This window comes from Narcine bancroftii, chromosome 11 (assembly GCF_036971445.1).
Source record: "Narcine bancroftii isolate sNarBan1 chromosome 11, sNarBan1.hap1, whole genome shotgun sequence".
In the NCBI taxonomy this organism is placed as follows: domain Eukaryota; kingdom Metazoa; phylum Chordata; class Chondrichthyes; order Torpediniformes; family Narcinidae; genus Narcine; species Narcine bancroftii.
The window spans coordinates 45,364,008-45,381,380 of record NC_091479.1 but is presented as its reverse complement, the minus strand read 5'-3'; the positions used below and the strand labels follow the sequence as shown (position 1 = coordinate 45,381,380).

The 17,373-nt window shown below is 44.2% G+C and overlaps 1 protein-coding gene and 1 long non-coding RNA gene across 4 annotated transcripts in view; one reads left to right on the top strand and one right to left on the bottom strand.

Moving 5' to 3' along the window:
• Positions 1-3,911, bottom strand: part of LOC138745743 (endophilin-B1-like) — a 57,530-nt gene extending 53,619 nt beyond the window's left edge. The window contains exons 1-2 of one of the 2 annotated variants that reach the window (XR_011346473.1): positions 3,471-3,524; positions 2,875-2,977 (exon numbers count right to left, since the gene is read on the bottom strand). The gene's annotated coding sequence lies outside the window, so the exon portion shown is untranslated. Of the gene's footprint in view, positions 1-2,874; positions 2,978-3,470; positions 3,525-3,785 lie in introns of those variants that run through there. The other variant, XM_069903014.1, reaches the window with a different exon arrangement.
• LOC138745744 (uncharacterized) lies at positions 3,650-9,235 on the top strand. 2 transcript variants are annotated; one of them, XR_011346474.1, is made up of 2 exons: positions 3,650-5,464; positions 6,581-9,235. It is a non-coding gene; the product is annotated as an uncharacterized lncRNA (long non-coding RNA). The 2 variants fall into 2 exon arrangements; XR_011346475.1 differs by having other exon boundaries at positions 3,650-5,517.
• The last annotated feature ends 8,138 nt before the right edge of the window (positions 9,236-17,373 follow it).

Genomic DNA, 17,373 nt, shown 5'->3' with positions numbered 1-17,373 from the left:
AGTGACTGGGGATTGCATGTGGTAATTAGGAGTCTGTAATTAGTTGAAAGATCTTACTGCAAAATATATCAACAATGAGTAGGAAAGTAGCTTGTCTATTCTCCCTCTCAGTAAGATTTAGTTAATAAACAAAACAATCTTTCAGCACAGCCAGGGGCAAAAGGGCTCTTAATTTAGTCTTACAATCAACAGACTTTGAAGTTACCCACCGTAAATGACTCAAAATTCAATTCGAGATTCACTGGTGGAAGTATAAGAGCCAGTGGCTTGCCTAATCAGATTAGCCTTATTCTGAATATCCATATCGACTTTCACGCCATCAAATGCAAGCCCCAATTGTTGATCCCCAACTATTTTCTATCCTTACCCACTTTGCGACCACACCTACCTGAAATTGGAACAAACAACAGCTAATTTTTCCATGTATAAATCATATACAAAATAATTTACCCACATTTTCACATCACTGTAGCCACTGAGTGATAACTTCTGCCCATCAGGAAATTGCACCAGCCACAACAGGGTGCTATTTACCTTGGTGTTACTGACTCTTTTCCAGTGTTACTTTCAATCATAATGACATATTTAACATGCACAATATTTCTTTTCTTACTGACCAGAACTATAAAGCATTGTGTAAAAAGGTAAAAAACTCAAGTCAACCAGGAGATACAAACTCCTGACTGCAATGATGCTGTGCAAATTTGCTACATTATTGAAATCTCACAGAGCTTACAACAGATATTCAAAGTCAAGCAATAACAGAAATAACAGAATATTACAGCACGGTACAAGCCCTTTGGCCCACGATGTTGTACTGATCTAGATATTTCTAACAAAAGAATAATACACTGTAGCAGCTACTATGGTAGAAGCTACTAAATAAAGGCAAACACATACAAAGGTAGTCAACGCAATACTGCTTTATTGCAGACATACACAGACCTTTTGTTCCCTGCCTGTAAATTAGCTCGTTAGTGAATACCTTCCGGTCCACAGGATCAGCAGGTTAAGGCTACGAGCCATGAGTGCCCCACGCTTTTAGGCAGGGGCCTTCATCTGATCCACTCACTGTTCTTTTCCTCCCAGCACTGTTAGCCCACGATGTGTCAGATAAGTCTGTGCACTGACGGTGGAAGTTTGTAATACCGTGCTATGCGCCCGCTTCAACCCTGTTTTTCTTTCACCCATGTATGCCTGTCGAAGAGTCTCTTAAATGCTCTTTACGTTATTGTAATTGATAAATATATTTGGAGAAGTTGGTAATATTTGGGATTTTGGTAAGATTGAGTGTAGGTTACAAAAATACACACACACATTTTAAAACAGATCTTATTTGAAAGACTGAAGAAATATTGAAGATCTCTGGAGAATATTATTCACATTCACAAGTAGGTGTTTATCGAACTGATGTCATAAAATGAATGACCATTGTTTGGAAATGGAGCCAGGATGACTTCAAGTACCTTTCTGCGGGGTGCTTCGAGGAAAGTCACACCTGGGTTTTGTTTATATAACAGCATGAGCAGAAGAAAGAAGTCCTGTTGTGAGCAATGAACTCTGTGGTAGCGAGAAGAAAGAAGTTACCATCTGGAAAACCCTGACGGGGCAAGTTTCATCAGCGAGACATTGAGGTGACTAATGGTGGTACCTCAGTTGTGGAAATCCTGGAACAACAAATCTCTCTCTAAAACCCCTACAAGAACCATCCTGAGTGGTAAACATTTACCTTTCAAGCACCAAAACCTGGTGAAGTTTGTACATCTTAAATTCTGTGCACAGCAGAAGAATTGCATGCATCCAGAGAACTTGGAAGAAGGAGAAGTGAGGTTGAACAGTGAACCAAAGAACTTTTCTTAAATTTATACACATTACAAACATGTGCACTAAGAATTAGAAGGGGGTTAATTTGGGTTAGTTAAGTATAGAGTTAAATTAAAATTTCATTCTATTTTCATGTCTAAATTTGATTAAAAATTTCTGTTTTAAAAACCACTTGTCTTGGTGAATGTCTATTGCTTCTAGGTTTTGGGATCCTTTGGGCCCATAACAATATCTTCTTGGATAATGACATTGGGCCAATTCAAAGTAGGAAATGGCTTCTACCAGCAGGAGTTTCTATTTGAGGAAAATATTGATAGGTGGCTGGCCACATACTTTTCCTAAAAATTAATACCCTCTCCCTCCCTAAACCACATTCAGCCCCGTGACATCTTTCTGCATTGCATTACTGGGACCACCAAGGACCTGATCCATTTCCCATCTCTCCTTGCAATGCCAATATGGCAGCTGCCATTAAGAACTGACAAATCACATTTTAATTAAGCAAGCAAGATGAAAATCATCCTGACATCTTGCTTAAAAAAAGAGTCAACAAACCTTCCTAATTACATCACTTCATTTTTATTTTGATTCCCATGGGGCTTTAGTAAAAGATGTCCCATCCATTTGCTCACCAAATTATGAGTAAAATCATGATCCCTGTTCATGAAAATCCATAACATTCAATGTTACACTAATAATCTAGGAAGAATTCTGTAATAAAGGTGAATGAAACATTGAAAGAATTTCCCCCTTAAAAACATTGAGATTGTAGCGTACCAAGTGACCGGGCGAGGAAAAAAAGCCAAATCACTGCAACACTTGGACAGTCCAAGACTGGCACGGACTCCCCTTCACTACCGAGAAGGACCCCATGCCTAGCACCATGTATGGGCTTAGGAGCCCTACACTTCTGCGTAGCTGCCAGCCGGCCAGCGAGTGATGCAACAACGTCACTGCTGGAAGTCAGGGGCACGTCACCAGAAGTGGCCGGGCCAGCGAGCAGACGTGGGGAATTTAAAACAGTAAAGCCAGTCTTTGTTTTACACTTACCTTGTGTGGACGTCTCTTTATTTGGTAGCGCTGCCGCAGTGGACGCTACCAATCGATAACTTCTTACTTGCTGCAACCAAACAGGCCTGCAAGATACACCAACCTAAATAGAAAACATGACCAGAAATCCCAGAGATCATAAATTCAAAAGGATTGGTGAAATCTTGACTCTGTATTGTTAACATCAAAGTTCCTATATTTTTCAAGGCATTCGGACAAGTAACTGAGAAACATTACATTTTAAACACATGGTACGTCAGGATCAGAAGGATTGGAGCATTATTGTTCAAGAGACACAACTTTAAAAAATAACATCTGACTTTATGAATAATGTGATGCTACAACAGGAAAAACGGATGGAATCAGACACATTCTATGAGCATTGGGAAGCAAAGAAAAAATGATTGGTTTTCCATCCCTTCCGAAGCGACTCAATGACCCCGACACGTCCTTCCCGACTTGCGACCGTAATGGACGCCGATGGATCAGTCACATCCCACCATGGTCGCAAGTGTGAGGAGTCCTGAAGTCTTGGTGCCTATTTTTAAAATCAAATGATTTTACAAACGAGAACAGAGACACAGGACACGTCAGACCCAAAATGTGCGGATTGACTTTGTGACTCAGCGTCTGGGGGGTCCATAGGCTGGGGGCAGCCATCTTAATTTCAGTGCGCTTGCGCGGGTCATCGGTTGGCCCTTGCGCAAAAGGTTCGCTCATTGGCGGTCCGTTGGCACATGCGCATCAGCCGCACATGCGCGAGCCGATCACCAAGTCGCGAACCTACCACGCATGCGCCAATCTCCTTCTTTCCTGTCGGCGCCATCAGGCCTTGCACCGACGCCTCGGCTCTGGGGCCCGGCGAGCTGCTGGACCGCGCGGCTGAGGAAGGTCCCGGCGCCGCCACTAACTTGTTCCAATTTGCGCTCGCGGCGACGCGACGGACTCCGAGCAGGCGAGGCCGCCGCCAACGTCCCGCCTCCTCACAGCAAAAGCCAATCAGCCCGCGAACCCGCCCATCAATCCAACCCGACACAGCGTCCAATCCAATAGCGGCCTCACCGAATCAACCCATTGGCTCGTGCAACTGATGCAACCAATCAGCGAGCGAGCGAACACACAGGCGCACCCAATCAGCATCGCAAGACAGAAAGCAGAGCCAGTGGAAGGAGCAGCAGACCATTTGGCCCGTCAACTTACAACTACCCCAACAACTCAATCAAATCCTTGGAAAACACAGGATCACTTTGTCCTGGCTCCAAGATTCCTCTGATCTCAACCAATACATTGTACCCCAACTGCAAGGGAGACTATTTATTATCAATCTTTCCTTCACATTTATTACCACTTACAATTTAATGCCTGTTACTTTTTTCAAAGTATCTGCATCTAAGTTTGTTGCATTTTATCCCGCTACGTATGGGTACGGCAATAAACTCATCACAAGTCCATGGATCCCAATTTCAAATGAACCTTCAACTGGGGAGAGAATTCCAAGGATATTACATTTTCATTGAAGACACTTCTTCAAGTCTAAGCAGCTGATCGGTTATTGGTAAATTGTGACACTTGGTGTTCGGCTTCTTTGCATTATCCTCTCTCGATCCGTGCTGCCGTGTCCTCTCATAATGTTGTCAGGTCATCTCCCTCGTTCCCAACGACAAAGAGATCCATATTCAAAGTTTCCTCCTATCACCTGCTTAAAACAAACCAGAAACAAGTCTGACGATCTTTGCTGCACTTCTCACGCTTTAGGTAAGGAAACCATACAAGTGACTCACGATGTAAATGAGGAAGACCATTTGATGTGTAATTGGAGCATGCGCGCTACTGTGAAGTGTGGAAAGCAGGACACACACTCAAGAAATCAAAGTCAAAGACTCCTTTATTACACTGGCAGCTCTACTTCTATTCTCTCCCCGCTGCTGTCAACTGGAGTGATGTCACAGCTGTTATAGATAGAGAATTTGGGTTAAAAAGGGTTTAAGTTAAAATGTGATGATTAGTCATAAAAGGGGGCTAACCACTAGAGTTTAGCTGGAAAATGTTACAACAGACTTGCAACAGATTTAACTACAGAGAGACATGCAGGAGCCAAAGATTGATAAAGAGTGAAAAACAGAATTTGGTGTGAGCAGAGGTCATGAATGATCGTGGTGTGTGTGACTAACAGTAATCAGGATGATTCTGCAAAAACTAACCAATTAAAGCAGTGTAGTGGAGATGCCGAAGGACAAGCAAATTGTATAAAAAACAATGCACTGTATGTATCGGGGCTTGACTTGGCGAGAAGCCGGTTGAGTCCAACTCTGCAGACTTGTGAATAAAGCTTGTCGTGTCACCGATCTTAAAGAGACTCATTTGTGAGAATTTGTGTTTCTGACAATTTGGGGGATCGTCCGGGATCTACACTTCGGCCGTGGGGGGAGGCGAGAAAGGGGGACGTCGGAGGTGGTGCACCCCGCTCAGTTCAGCGGCTCCTAGTCCCTTGCTCGTCACCTCGGGCGGCTTGAGCTAGTGGTATCCGGACAAGGTGACACGACAAGACGAAAAGGAGAGGGGTGATGGTTCAATCCCCAGGAAGACACCGGTAAGTGACGACTTACGATTGTGGTGTGGGGATTGACGGACGAGACCACCCAGGTAACGGTCATGATGGAGTAAAAATATAAATAAGGTGTAAAGAGGGTGGCATGAGGACCCCGTCGTGGGACCTTAGGATAGACCCCAGGGAAACCTCGGCGGGAACCGACGGAGGGATAGTACCTCTGACGAGGCGACCGAGACGAAAGGGAGTAGGGTCCCGAAAACGAAGGGGGTCCTCAGCCACGATAAACAGATCAAGGCGGGAAAAATGGGAGGAAGAAAGTCTAAGGGCTCGTCTGAGGGATCGGGACTTTTCCCGGGGGTTTCTCCTGACAGCCCTTTGGGGAGAATGTTTGAAAATTGGGATAGTAGACGATATCGAGACAAAGACAAGAGAAAGATGGTTCAATATTGTCTCCTTTGGTCGAAACAGCCTATCAAAGGTTCCTCGGTCTGGTGGCCGAAATTCGGATCCGACGAGGATTGGGTTAGACAAGCATTAAACATATATGTAAACTCGAGACCAAAGGTGAATCAAGAAGAGTCAGCGTATGCATTTTGTTGGGTTCCCTGGCCAGGATCCTTAACAAAATGTTTTAAATTGGGGGTAGCGGGAGAAAAGAAGTGGGAAACTTTGGACAACCTCCCCCCTCCTTATGTTCCCCAGGAGCCCACGGCGCCCGAGGGAAACTTGCTGCTGGAGGGGGGGAAGGTGATGAATCTGGAGGGGGAAGGTGATGAATCAGGGGTTCCGGGTGTTGGGGACCAAGTATAAGAGGGAACCCTTGGTAAAACTGAAAATTGGTCCCCAGGGAGAAGAGGTGGTGTTTATGGTGGACACGAGAGCGGAACGAAGTAGTGTAATAACTATGCCAACTGGGACCGAGCCTGTAAAAAGCAATTTGAAAATTAATGGTGGAGACCAAAATGCCTTGGATAAAGTGTCTGCCCCTGGCCTTATTGAGAATTTGTACTGCCCCACGCAGGGATGTGGGGGTGTCCCCTTATGAAATGATTTTTGGGCTTCCCTTCTGGAGTAAAGTTGAGGGGTGTCCCACCTTGGGGGAAGGGGATATTTTTGTTAGGAACTATTTACAGGCACTGTCACGCTCTCTTACAGATTTACGGAAGAGGGGACTATTGACACAAACACCGCACTTAGACTTCTCTCTACACAAGGTGGAACCAGGAGACTGGATCCTCATCAAGACCTGGAAAACCGAAAGACTCCAGCCACAGTGGGAAGGTCCATTCCAAGTTCTCTTGACTACTATTCGGACGAATGTTCTCTGAATTTACTGTGTTGATAACAAAGAAAGGCCAATCCGAGTCGAGGAATAATGGGGGGATTGGCCTCCACACATCTATCAAATTTCAATCTTTCAGAAAAGCCAAGGTAGTTTTGGCTACTTTTATTCGGGATATTGTCGAGGTTGACTTGCCAGAACAGGATCCAGCAAAAACTAAAGCCACCCCTCCAAGTATATTTTGTCGTTCCCCCGATACCCTGAGAAAAATATCCTGAATAAAGAATCATCACTGTTAGGTGGAGGGAAATTTAAAAGTATCCAGGATTCTGAGTAAATCTGACCATCAACTAATACATCTCAGCCTTGTGGATCAATCATCGTCTCTCCAAGTGTAGTTATTGATCGCCCTGGCCTTGGAGTGAAAGAATGACGATGATGCCTGTCCTACCGATTCTTTCCTCAGTTTCTTATGCTCCTGTGTGGGAAGATGGATTTCTTATAGAAAGGCAATATCAATTTGCAGGTTTTTTTTCCTATCGGGTGGACTGGCCACTGACTTCACCAGCAGGCCTCGAAGTGACCCTGCCATTTTCATCACCATGAGACACCTCGATCTGTTCTGGAGGTTTCCATTTCAATTCCTTACAGTGTTTGCTTGCAGATTTACTTTTTATGTCATTCTGCTGATCGAAGTTCTTTCCCTCATTATTTGTAAGTATTTGGACTCCTTTTTCTTGGCAGCCAGCCCCGGGAATAGTTTTCTCCACAGATGTTGGAATTTGCTCAATAGCTGAATCTAGTTGCTTCGACTTTGGTCTCTGGTCCATACTGCAGCTGTCTGACCAAAAGTGGGGTTGAGGGTGTTTAAAAGATGTAAAATGTATGTGTTTGGAGAGCCCCTGGGCCAGCGTCCGTCTCACTTCACTACATCATGTGACCCTGACGAGGAGATTTTGATGAAGGTTTGCTTGGATGGAAATTTGTGGAGGTACACCACCGGCCTACTGCAGGGGGAAACCTCTGTACCTGCAGGAGGGTAAGGGGACTGGACAACACCTGGCCGGCTGTCAATCAGTCGGCCTGAATGGATCAAGCCCCACCCAATCGGGTGTCAATCACCCTATGGGATATAAGCCTGCGCCAGCCTCCCAAAGCTCACTCAAAGTTACTACAGCTACAGCCAGCCTGGCTCTGTGGAAGTCTTTGTGACTTAAAGCTTGTTGTACAGTCTTGTGTGTGTCTGATTCTGGCTAACAGCGCACCACAATTTAATCCACAAAATTTTCCCATGGCTGCCATGGAAAAACTCCTGAGTGCAGGGAGCCTTGAAGTCGTCCCGGAAGCCCAGACATGCTTCGAGATCTGGCAGCACACGGTCGAGGCAATCATTGAGGCACACGCAGGCGGCATCCTGGACTCAGATCAGAAGAGGCTGGACCTACTCCGGTCAAAGCTGGGTCCCCATGACTTCCAGGCACGAAAGGCTGCTCCACGTACAAGAGCACAATCGACACTCTCAAGAACTTGTACAAGCCCCCCATGAATGTGCTCTGTGCAAGATACCTCCTCAGCTCCCAAGCCCAGCAACCCGGGGAGATGGCTGAGTCTTACCTGGGACACATGCGAGAGTTGGCCTGACCGTGTCTGGCTGAACCCGGGGAAGGCTGATCCGGGACCCCTTCATCTGAGGGCTACACTCGAGGGCCATCCAGCAGAAGCTGCTGGAAGATAATATTTACACCCTAACTAAAACAGTGGAAGTGGTCCGAACCCAGCAAACCTCAGCCCTGCACATCGAAGCCTTCGATTCCAGGTTCCCCCAGGCTCCCTCATGGCCTTCTCACACTGCAGCTGCAGCCCTAGACTGAGCTGGGGAGGAGAATGTCGCTGCAGCAGATGTCTCTCAAAACCAGCCGGCAGCTCAGCGGCCCTCTATGACCTCCCTGCTACAACTTCTGCCTTCCCTGACTACAAAGGGGCAGCATCCGGCTCCGCCAGCGACGATTGCCGTGTGTGCCCTGAGCACCTGGACCAGCCCCCGCCCCTGACAGTGCCGCTTGGCGACAACTACAGCGACGTCATTTCCAGCTCATGGTGTGACGTCACTTCTGGCTGATGTAATGATGTCGATGTCACCATCTGCAATGACGTCACTTCTCCCGGCACAATGAACATGAGTGGCGAAGGAGGACAGCCACACAGCGGGTCCCCACGTGCTGACGCCAGATTGGGTCAGGCAGTGGATGACACGGAGGACTCCCGATAATGATGAGAATGACGTAGTCAATACAGGTAATTACCAGGCCGCTCTGCCGATGCTCTCCATGCCTCTGTCCGCCATCGACTGCCGCACGCTGCATCCTTCAGCCCAGGACGACGCCATCTGGGCGTACATCCCCATCTCCAGGCAACTATGGGGCGCGCAGGACCTCCTTGACCTCCAGAAGCCGCTTCAGCCCTGGGGGATGAACATTTATTTATGAATATTTTCAAAAATATACTTAATAAATGTTTCAATATCATAATATATGAAACTTTTTCTTACAAACAATAAACAAAAGCCAAAAGGTCCCTCCGTCCCTCCCTCCTTCCAAACAAATGAATCCGCTCACCATCAAAGTTATAGTATCCAATTGGGGAAACCACACTTAAATAAATATAATAGTTGCATTTACAGTCCCTTTTCTTTTTTATGTCTATATCTGGGCCACAATGTGGTCCAGGTCTGGCTGTCAGATCTTTACAAAAGTGTCATATTTGTTCTTTAAGTTAGATATGATTTTTTCCATGGGTTTCCAGCTATCCATTTCTACCGTCCGTTCTGCTATAAGTAGAGGGGAGTCCGACGTCCAAGAGATCGCGCCACTTTTTTTTGCTCCAGCCAATGCTATTTTTATCAATGAGATTGTATATTTGTTCAATTTGTTGCTGACGTCCATAACATTACCTAGATGATAGCACTCTGGACTGCCCGTGAAAGCCACTCCTGTTATCATGGTTAATTATTCGGTGATGTCTTGCCAAAATGGCCTCACCTTCACCCTTTTGGCCCATCAAAAGGTTCCTGTCTCAGTCCCACATCTATTTTTGTTTATCATTTACATCAATACAAGCATTAACTCAATAAAGAGAATATCTTATAACAACAGAATACAAAATGATCCAAAACCTTTGGTCTATTTTCTCCCCACCCCCTCCCTCCTCCTCCCCAAAGAAAGAGAAAGAGAAAACACCTCAATCTATACAGTAGGTATTATTCCCAGAGTTATTTGATTTTCTAGCTAATAATTATTAACCATGAACTAAGAAGAGTGGGTGATGTGGAGGATGTGGATGGACTTTTATTCTCCATATCCATGTACTGATCCTGATCTGATTCGTTCAACCAGAAGTTATTTTTTTTCTAATGTGACACCGTTTTGCATTTCAATGTCCCATCCCTCGTTACAAACCTCTCTGCTCTCCACGTTAGTGCTGCACATTTCTTCACTGCTGCTATGGCTGGACTCAGAAAGTTTGTTTGATATTTATCCAACTTCAGTTTTGTATCTGCTTCATATATATGACCAAGCACAAATATTCTCGCATTCTTTTGTATTTTAATCTTCATAATTTGTCCTTATAATTTACTGAAATCCTTCCAAAATTCTTCCACTTTTACACAGGTCCTAACCGAATGGAAAAAAAAGTCCCAATCACCTGATTACATTGAAAACATTTCTCGGAATAATTGGAGATAAGTCCATTTAATTTATATGGAGTATAGCAGAATTGATGTGGAGATTTTTATTTTTATATCTGGCATTAATCATATTTGTAACACTCTTGACACAATCTTGACCCTATTCTTGAATTTGTATATTTCAATCTTCTTTCCACCTTTGTTTCAATTTATATAAATCCTTTTCCCCATATTATATTTGATGTCTAGAAAACATCCTTCCCACATCTGAAACACATTTCTGATATTTAGGTCATTTCTCTGGGGTAAGATAAAATTGGTGTAAAATATTAGACTGAACCAGTCCATATCCTGCTTTTCTAATTGATGTTGTGCTGTCCTTACACCAATCTGACCAGCTTCTTTCTGAAATCGTCAAATCCAAGTCCGACTTCCATCTTTTTCCTGTGAACTCTGCAATCCTGGTTTTGAATTTTCTCTCAGGAGAGCATCTTACATTTCACTGATAAATTTGGGTGTATTCCCTATCCAGACTCTTTGTTCCATTTCACTAATTTTAAGTGGGGTCAATGTTGGTCCCCATCTTTATATTAAGAACAATCTAAGCGGGAGAAAACAGAAGAAGGTCCCATTGGCCACTCCAAATTTGTGTTTAATTGTTTGAAGAATTTCTTCCGTGTAGCAATCTTCAAAATATCTTATACCCCTGTCATAACCCAAATTTAATATTTTATTGCCTTTGTTCATATTTTGACACACTGGTACTTTTCTTGAGATCCCTACCTTTTTTCCCTACATTAATTTCTTGCCATGTTCTGATTGGATATATCTGTCTTTTTTTTCTTGTGATTTGATTCTCCATTTATTGATAAAATACTTTGCTTCCCTCCTCCATTGTTGTCAGGTTCGTGTGGGTCCCACAGGTTAAGAACCAGACCAAAGCAAAGGTACAAAGCACACGTTTATTTCGGGGATGGAAACGGGACAAACCTCAACATACACATTACGCAGGGGGTAAATATACACTTCCAATAACAAGGGAAAAACTGACAGAGACTGGATGAAATTACATGAACGTACACATTCAACAGACAGGATCAAGGTTATACTACGGGCCCCCACCCCTTGACCGGTACAGATACGGCTCTTGCTACCTGACCTCGAGTCTCACCCCAACCCAGTGTGGAAGGTGCTACTTATGAGCCACGAGGACTCGAAAGAGGCAGACTAAAGGGGCACATGGTCCTTATTAATTCTGGGGGCAGTACTGGGAGGGCCAGTAACTCAGGGCAGGCTGGGCCCCATTGGCTGCTGTGGTCAATTGCTCGAAGCCAAGTCCAGGGGCTCAACAGGGGCCAGTCGAGGTGATTCACCTGGGCCATTTGGGTGAAGGTCAGGGTTGAGTCTGAGTCTGGGCGGGCTGCCTGGACTGCAACTCCTCGTGATTTAGTTGGGCCAATTGGGTGAAGGTGAGGCGTGAGTCTGGCCGGGCTGCCTGCACTGAAGCTCCTGGTGATTTAGGTGGGCCAATTGGGTGAAGGTCAGGGTTAAATCTGGCTGGACTGCCTGCACTGCAGCTCCTGGTGATTTAGGTGGGCCAATTGGGTGAAGGTCAGGGCTGCGTCTGGCTGGGATGGCTGGAATGCAGCTCCTGGTGATTTAGGTAGGCCAATTGCAAGGGTCACCTTGATGGCTTGGGGTGACCTTGATTGGCAGGTAGTGTGTCCTCTGAACATGAGTGCAGCAGCGCCACCTGGTGTTGGATGCTGCCTCTCCATAACACACACACGTGAATGCATAAATGCGCACACACAAACACACACACAATCATACAGATGTACACATGCATACACGCATACACACTAACCCACTCCTGCACACGCTCACACACAGGCATGCAGACTTATGTACACACACACACACAAGTGCATGCACACATATACCCGCATACAAACATGCACACACACATTCATGTACACACACAAATGAACAGATACACACACAGGCGTGCAGACACACACACACACACATGCACCTACGCCTCCATCCTCATGAACATGTGCACAAACACACGTACACATGCACATGCACTCACACATGGTCTCACAGACTCTCACACACAATTGCATAAATCAAGATGAAAGTGGGAAAATGTTTTAGGCAGAAAAATAGATCAAAATGATTGGAAAATGTTACGTAAAGATAATCCCACGACTGCGGAGATCAGGACGGCACAACGTGTGGTAATAAACAGTGGCATAGAATAATAGAAGATAGGAGCAGGAGTAGGTCATTCGACCCTTCGAGCCCGCTCCGGCATTCAACGAGATCATGGCTGATCTTAAAGTTCAGTACCCCATCCCCGCCTTCTCTCCGTAACCTTTAATACCCTTATACTGAAGAAATAGATCTAATTCCCGCTTAAATATATTTAATGAACCTGCCTCTACTGCCCTCTGTGGCAATGAATTCCACAGATTCACCACCCTCTGGGTAAAGAAATTCCTCCTCATTTCGGTCCTAATAGAGATGCTGTGGCATTCACCAGGGAACAGCAATAAAAATTCCTCATACCTAAAAACCATCACAACTGGCCAACCTTAATAGGAGGAGGAAATTCTCAAAATTCACGCACTTCCCATTCATCAGGAAAAATACCATGTTGCATAACTCTAGGTCCCATAAATACAAGATCAAAAGCACCAGAAACACTTTCCTGGGATTGATCACGAAGCCACATTCCTCAAGCCTCGGAAACAATGAGATAAGGTGGCTCTTGTGCTCCTCTTCATCCACACTTACAACCAGAATGTCCTCGATTAACACAAGCACCAATCAAACACAAGACAAGTGAGTTCGTGGTCCATGAACCACTGGAATGTCTGAGCTGCGTTGCATAGACCGAATGGTATTCTCAGAAACTCAAACATGCCGAACGGGAGCATCACTGCTGTCTTCGTGACATCCAGAGACTCAAATGGATTCTAATAGTAAGCACGTTCTAGATCTATTTTAGCAAATGCATATTTGCCATGGAGGTTTGCTGAGAAGTCTTGTAAATTTGGAATATTGTTTCAGTCAGGCACGGTGGAATTGTTCAGGGGACGATCATCTCTGCAAGGCCGCCAATCCCTAATTTCTTTTCAGAACCATATGCAACCGTGAAGCCCAGCAGCTGTCAGATCTGTGGACTACGCCCAACTCTTGCCAATCCAGGGGTATTACGAGCCTGCGTCTCAGACCCTGCCTTTATATGGTGGCTTATTGCATGTCTGTACACCGTTACAATGGGGTCACGAGGCGAGGGAAACACTTGAGCAAGGCTTGGAAAGGTCAGGAATCAGGTTGAAGGCTTGTCAGGCAGCAGATGGCATTGGAAGGACAACAAATGAAGCTCACTTGCATTCAAGAGCTGCAGTCCACACAACAGCATTTTTTCAAATACATCACGGAAAAATGTGACAAGAAATCCACTCCCAAAATGGAATTTGCTGCATATATAACTGAAAAACCACCCAAAAAGATTGCAAATCTGAAATGCAGCAAGTGTAAATCTCTGGCCATGTTTGAATAAGAGAATCATTTGTAGCTGAAAGAACACATGACATATTAGAAAGTCTATGTTCCTCAGGGGTTGGAGGGACTGGCACCGATCCAAAGTGACAGTCAGTTTTGGTGTTTTACATAGAGATGCCAAACTAATAACCTACTCTAATAACTGCCTAGAATTTTACCTCCATTTTTCTCAGTTGTCTTCAATAATCTCTCTCAAATGAGAACAAGATCACAAGACAAATGACAGAACCAGGCCACCAGGCCCATCGAGTCTGCTCCGTAAATAGACACTAGGCTACTCTACACTCCATCCAATTTCCGGACATTTCCCCATATCCCTTCATGCCCTCACTAACAAGATACTTGTCTATTTCTTGTTTAAATACTCTCAGTGATCTGTCTTCCACTGCTGTATGAGGCAGAGAGTTCCACAGATCCACAACCCTCTGGCTAAAGAAGTTCTTCCCAATCCCTGTTTTACATGGATAACCTCCAATTTTCTTGTCCTCGATTCACCCACCAAGGGAAACATCTTACCCGCATCCACCCTCTCTAAACCTTTCAAAATACAAAATGCCTCCATGAGATTTCTTCTTTAATTTCCTGTACTCCAATGAATACAACACAAGAGCTGTCACACACTCCTCGTACATTATCCTTTGCATTCTGGGAATCATCCTAGTCATTCTCCTCTGCACCCTCTCCAACAACATCACATCCTTTCTCAGATAGGGCGCCCAAAACTGCACACAGTACTCAAAATGAGGTCTCACCAGTGCCCCATAGAGCATCATCAACACCTCCTTACTTTTGTACACCATTCCTCTTGAAATGAATGCCAACATAGCATTCGCTTTCTTCATTACCGATTTCACCTGGTCAATAACATTTAGGTTTCCTTGCACAAGGACACCCAGGTCCCTTTCCACATCCAAGGTCTGAATTTTCATCCCATCCAAATAGTATGCTTCCTGTTTATTTCCACTGCCAAAATGTACAACTGTACATTTCTTGGTGTTAAATCTCATCTGCCATCATTTTGCCCAGTTTCCTAATCTGTTTATATCCTTCTGCAACTTTACGGTTTCTACACTTCCTACTCTGTCCCCTATCTTGGTGACCTCCGCAAATTTGGGCACAAAACCATTTAAACCACAATCCAAATCATTAATTCCTTTTTTCCTTGGAATATATCTATCCTGCATTCCTTTTATTACGGCCACATGCCAATCCAGAATCGATCATTACTGAATCTGAACATGTTTATTGTGATAAACATATTTTAATAAATGTTCTGGGTTTAATTTTTAAAAATGTTGTTGTGGTTCCTCTTCATCACCTCTTTGCAAGTTGAATTCACAAAATTTTCCAAATATTTTTTTCAGAAATAATTCTGTGGTACAGAGGATTACTCATCTTTCCTCGAGGTTAAATGTTGCATTTTGATTTTCTTGTCTCAACTGAACATTGTACAGGATGAAGACTGATTAAAATGGATTCAGTAATGATGGCCTTCAAATTTTACATTACTGCTGTGGCTACACAGCTTGAATGATAAACTGCTGTTTCTACAGGGAATTAACTCATGGAAATGTTCTAAATACATTCATTGGAGATAGACCTCTGTGAAAAGTTGACTGACCATTGGCAACAATCCTTGAAAAGAGATGAATCATCACCCAACAGAGCAGCCCAGGAATAGGCCATTTGGTGAACAATGTCTGTGGTGACCATGATGCTCATTTAAATTAATCCCATCTGTCAGCACATGGTCCATACACATCACCCATTCTCTCTTGTTCATGTGCCCAACCAAAGGCCTCTTAAATCGTAGTGATTTCACCACTATCCTGGCAGCGTGGGCCAGACCCCCACCGCACTGTGGAAATACCTGACTCACTTCTCTCCTTTATCCCTCTCATGTTCGATATTTTTTACATTTCCCACGGGGGCGGGGGAAGAACTAATCTACCCTCTCAAGGACTACAATAATTGTATAAATTTCAACCAGGTCATCACTCAGCCTCAAATGCTCCAGAGAAAACTATTCAAATTTGTCCAAACTCTCCTCAGAGCCAATGCTCTAACCCAAGCAAACACCTGATAAACTCCTTTTATCACGCAGTAACTAGAATTGCAGAAAACACTCAAAATGTGGCCTAACCACATTTATACTTCATGCCCTGCTCAATGAAGAATACTTTCTTTTACACCCTACATTTGTGTTGCCACTTTCAAGGAGCTCACGATTGGACCCCAAGATCCCTCATTGCAACACTACTACAAGTCCTCTCAAAGTGCAAGACACTTGTCCAGATTAAACTCCATCTGCCATTTCTCTGCCCACATTTATCAGTCATCTGGTTTGGAAGAGAAAATACGTGGGGAACTGGGTGAATCAATAGGAGAGAGAGAAAAACTTGGGGGGGTGTGGGCAGGTTACATGAACTTGGAAAATTGCATATTCATACCATCGAGCGACAAATGCAATAAGAGATGGTTCCTCTGGATTTGACGTCACCCTGACAATGGAGGAGGCAGAAGACAAAGGTCAGTGTGGGAATGGAATGGAACATAAAATGGCTTGTGACCATAAGCCAAGATGGCCATTGTGATCAAAGTACAGGTGTTCAGCCAGTCTGTCATTTACTCTGCATTGGGTTTCCTGCCATAGAGGGCATGGACATGATTGGAGCATGTGCATGTGAAACTTTACCCAGCATGAGAATCCCTGGATGGTGGTGACTGATGTAGATTGCAGGAGAAAATGCCCGAGGGTGGGGAGGAATTAGGAGTCTGTAATTAGTTGTAAGATCTTACTGCAAAATTCATCACCAACGAGTAGGAAAACAGATTCAGTCTATTTTCCCTCTCAGAAAGATTTAGTTAATAAACAAAACAATCTTTCAGCACAGCCAGGGGCAAAAGGGCTCTTAATTTAGTCTTACAATCAACAGACTTTGAAATTACCCACCGTAAATGACTCAAAATGAAATTCTAGATTCACTTCTGGTGGAAGTATAAGAGCCAGTGTCTTGCCTAATCAGATTAGCCTTATTCTGAGTTTCCATTTTGACTTTCACACCATCAAATGCAAGCCCCAGTTGTTGATCCCCAAGTATTTTCTATCCTTACCCACTTTGCAACCACACTGACCTGAAATTAGAACAAACAACAGCTAATTTTTCCATGTATAAATCATATACAAAATAATTTACCCACATTTTCACATCACTGTAACCACTGAGTGATAACTTGTGCCCATCAGGAAACTGCACCAGCCGCTACAGGGTGCTATTTACCTTGGTGTTACTGACTCTTTTCCAGTGTTACTTTCAGACATAATGACATATTTAACATGCACAATATTCCTTTTCTTACTGACCAGAACTATAAAGCATAGTTTAAAAAAGAGAAAAGCTCAAG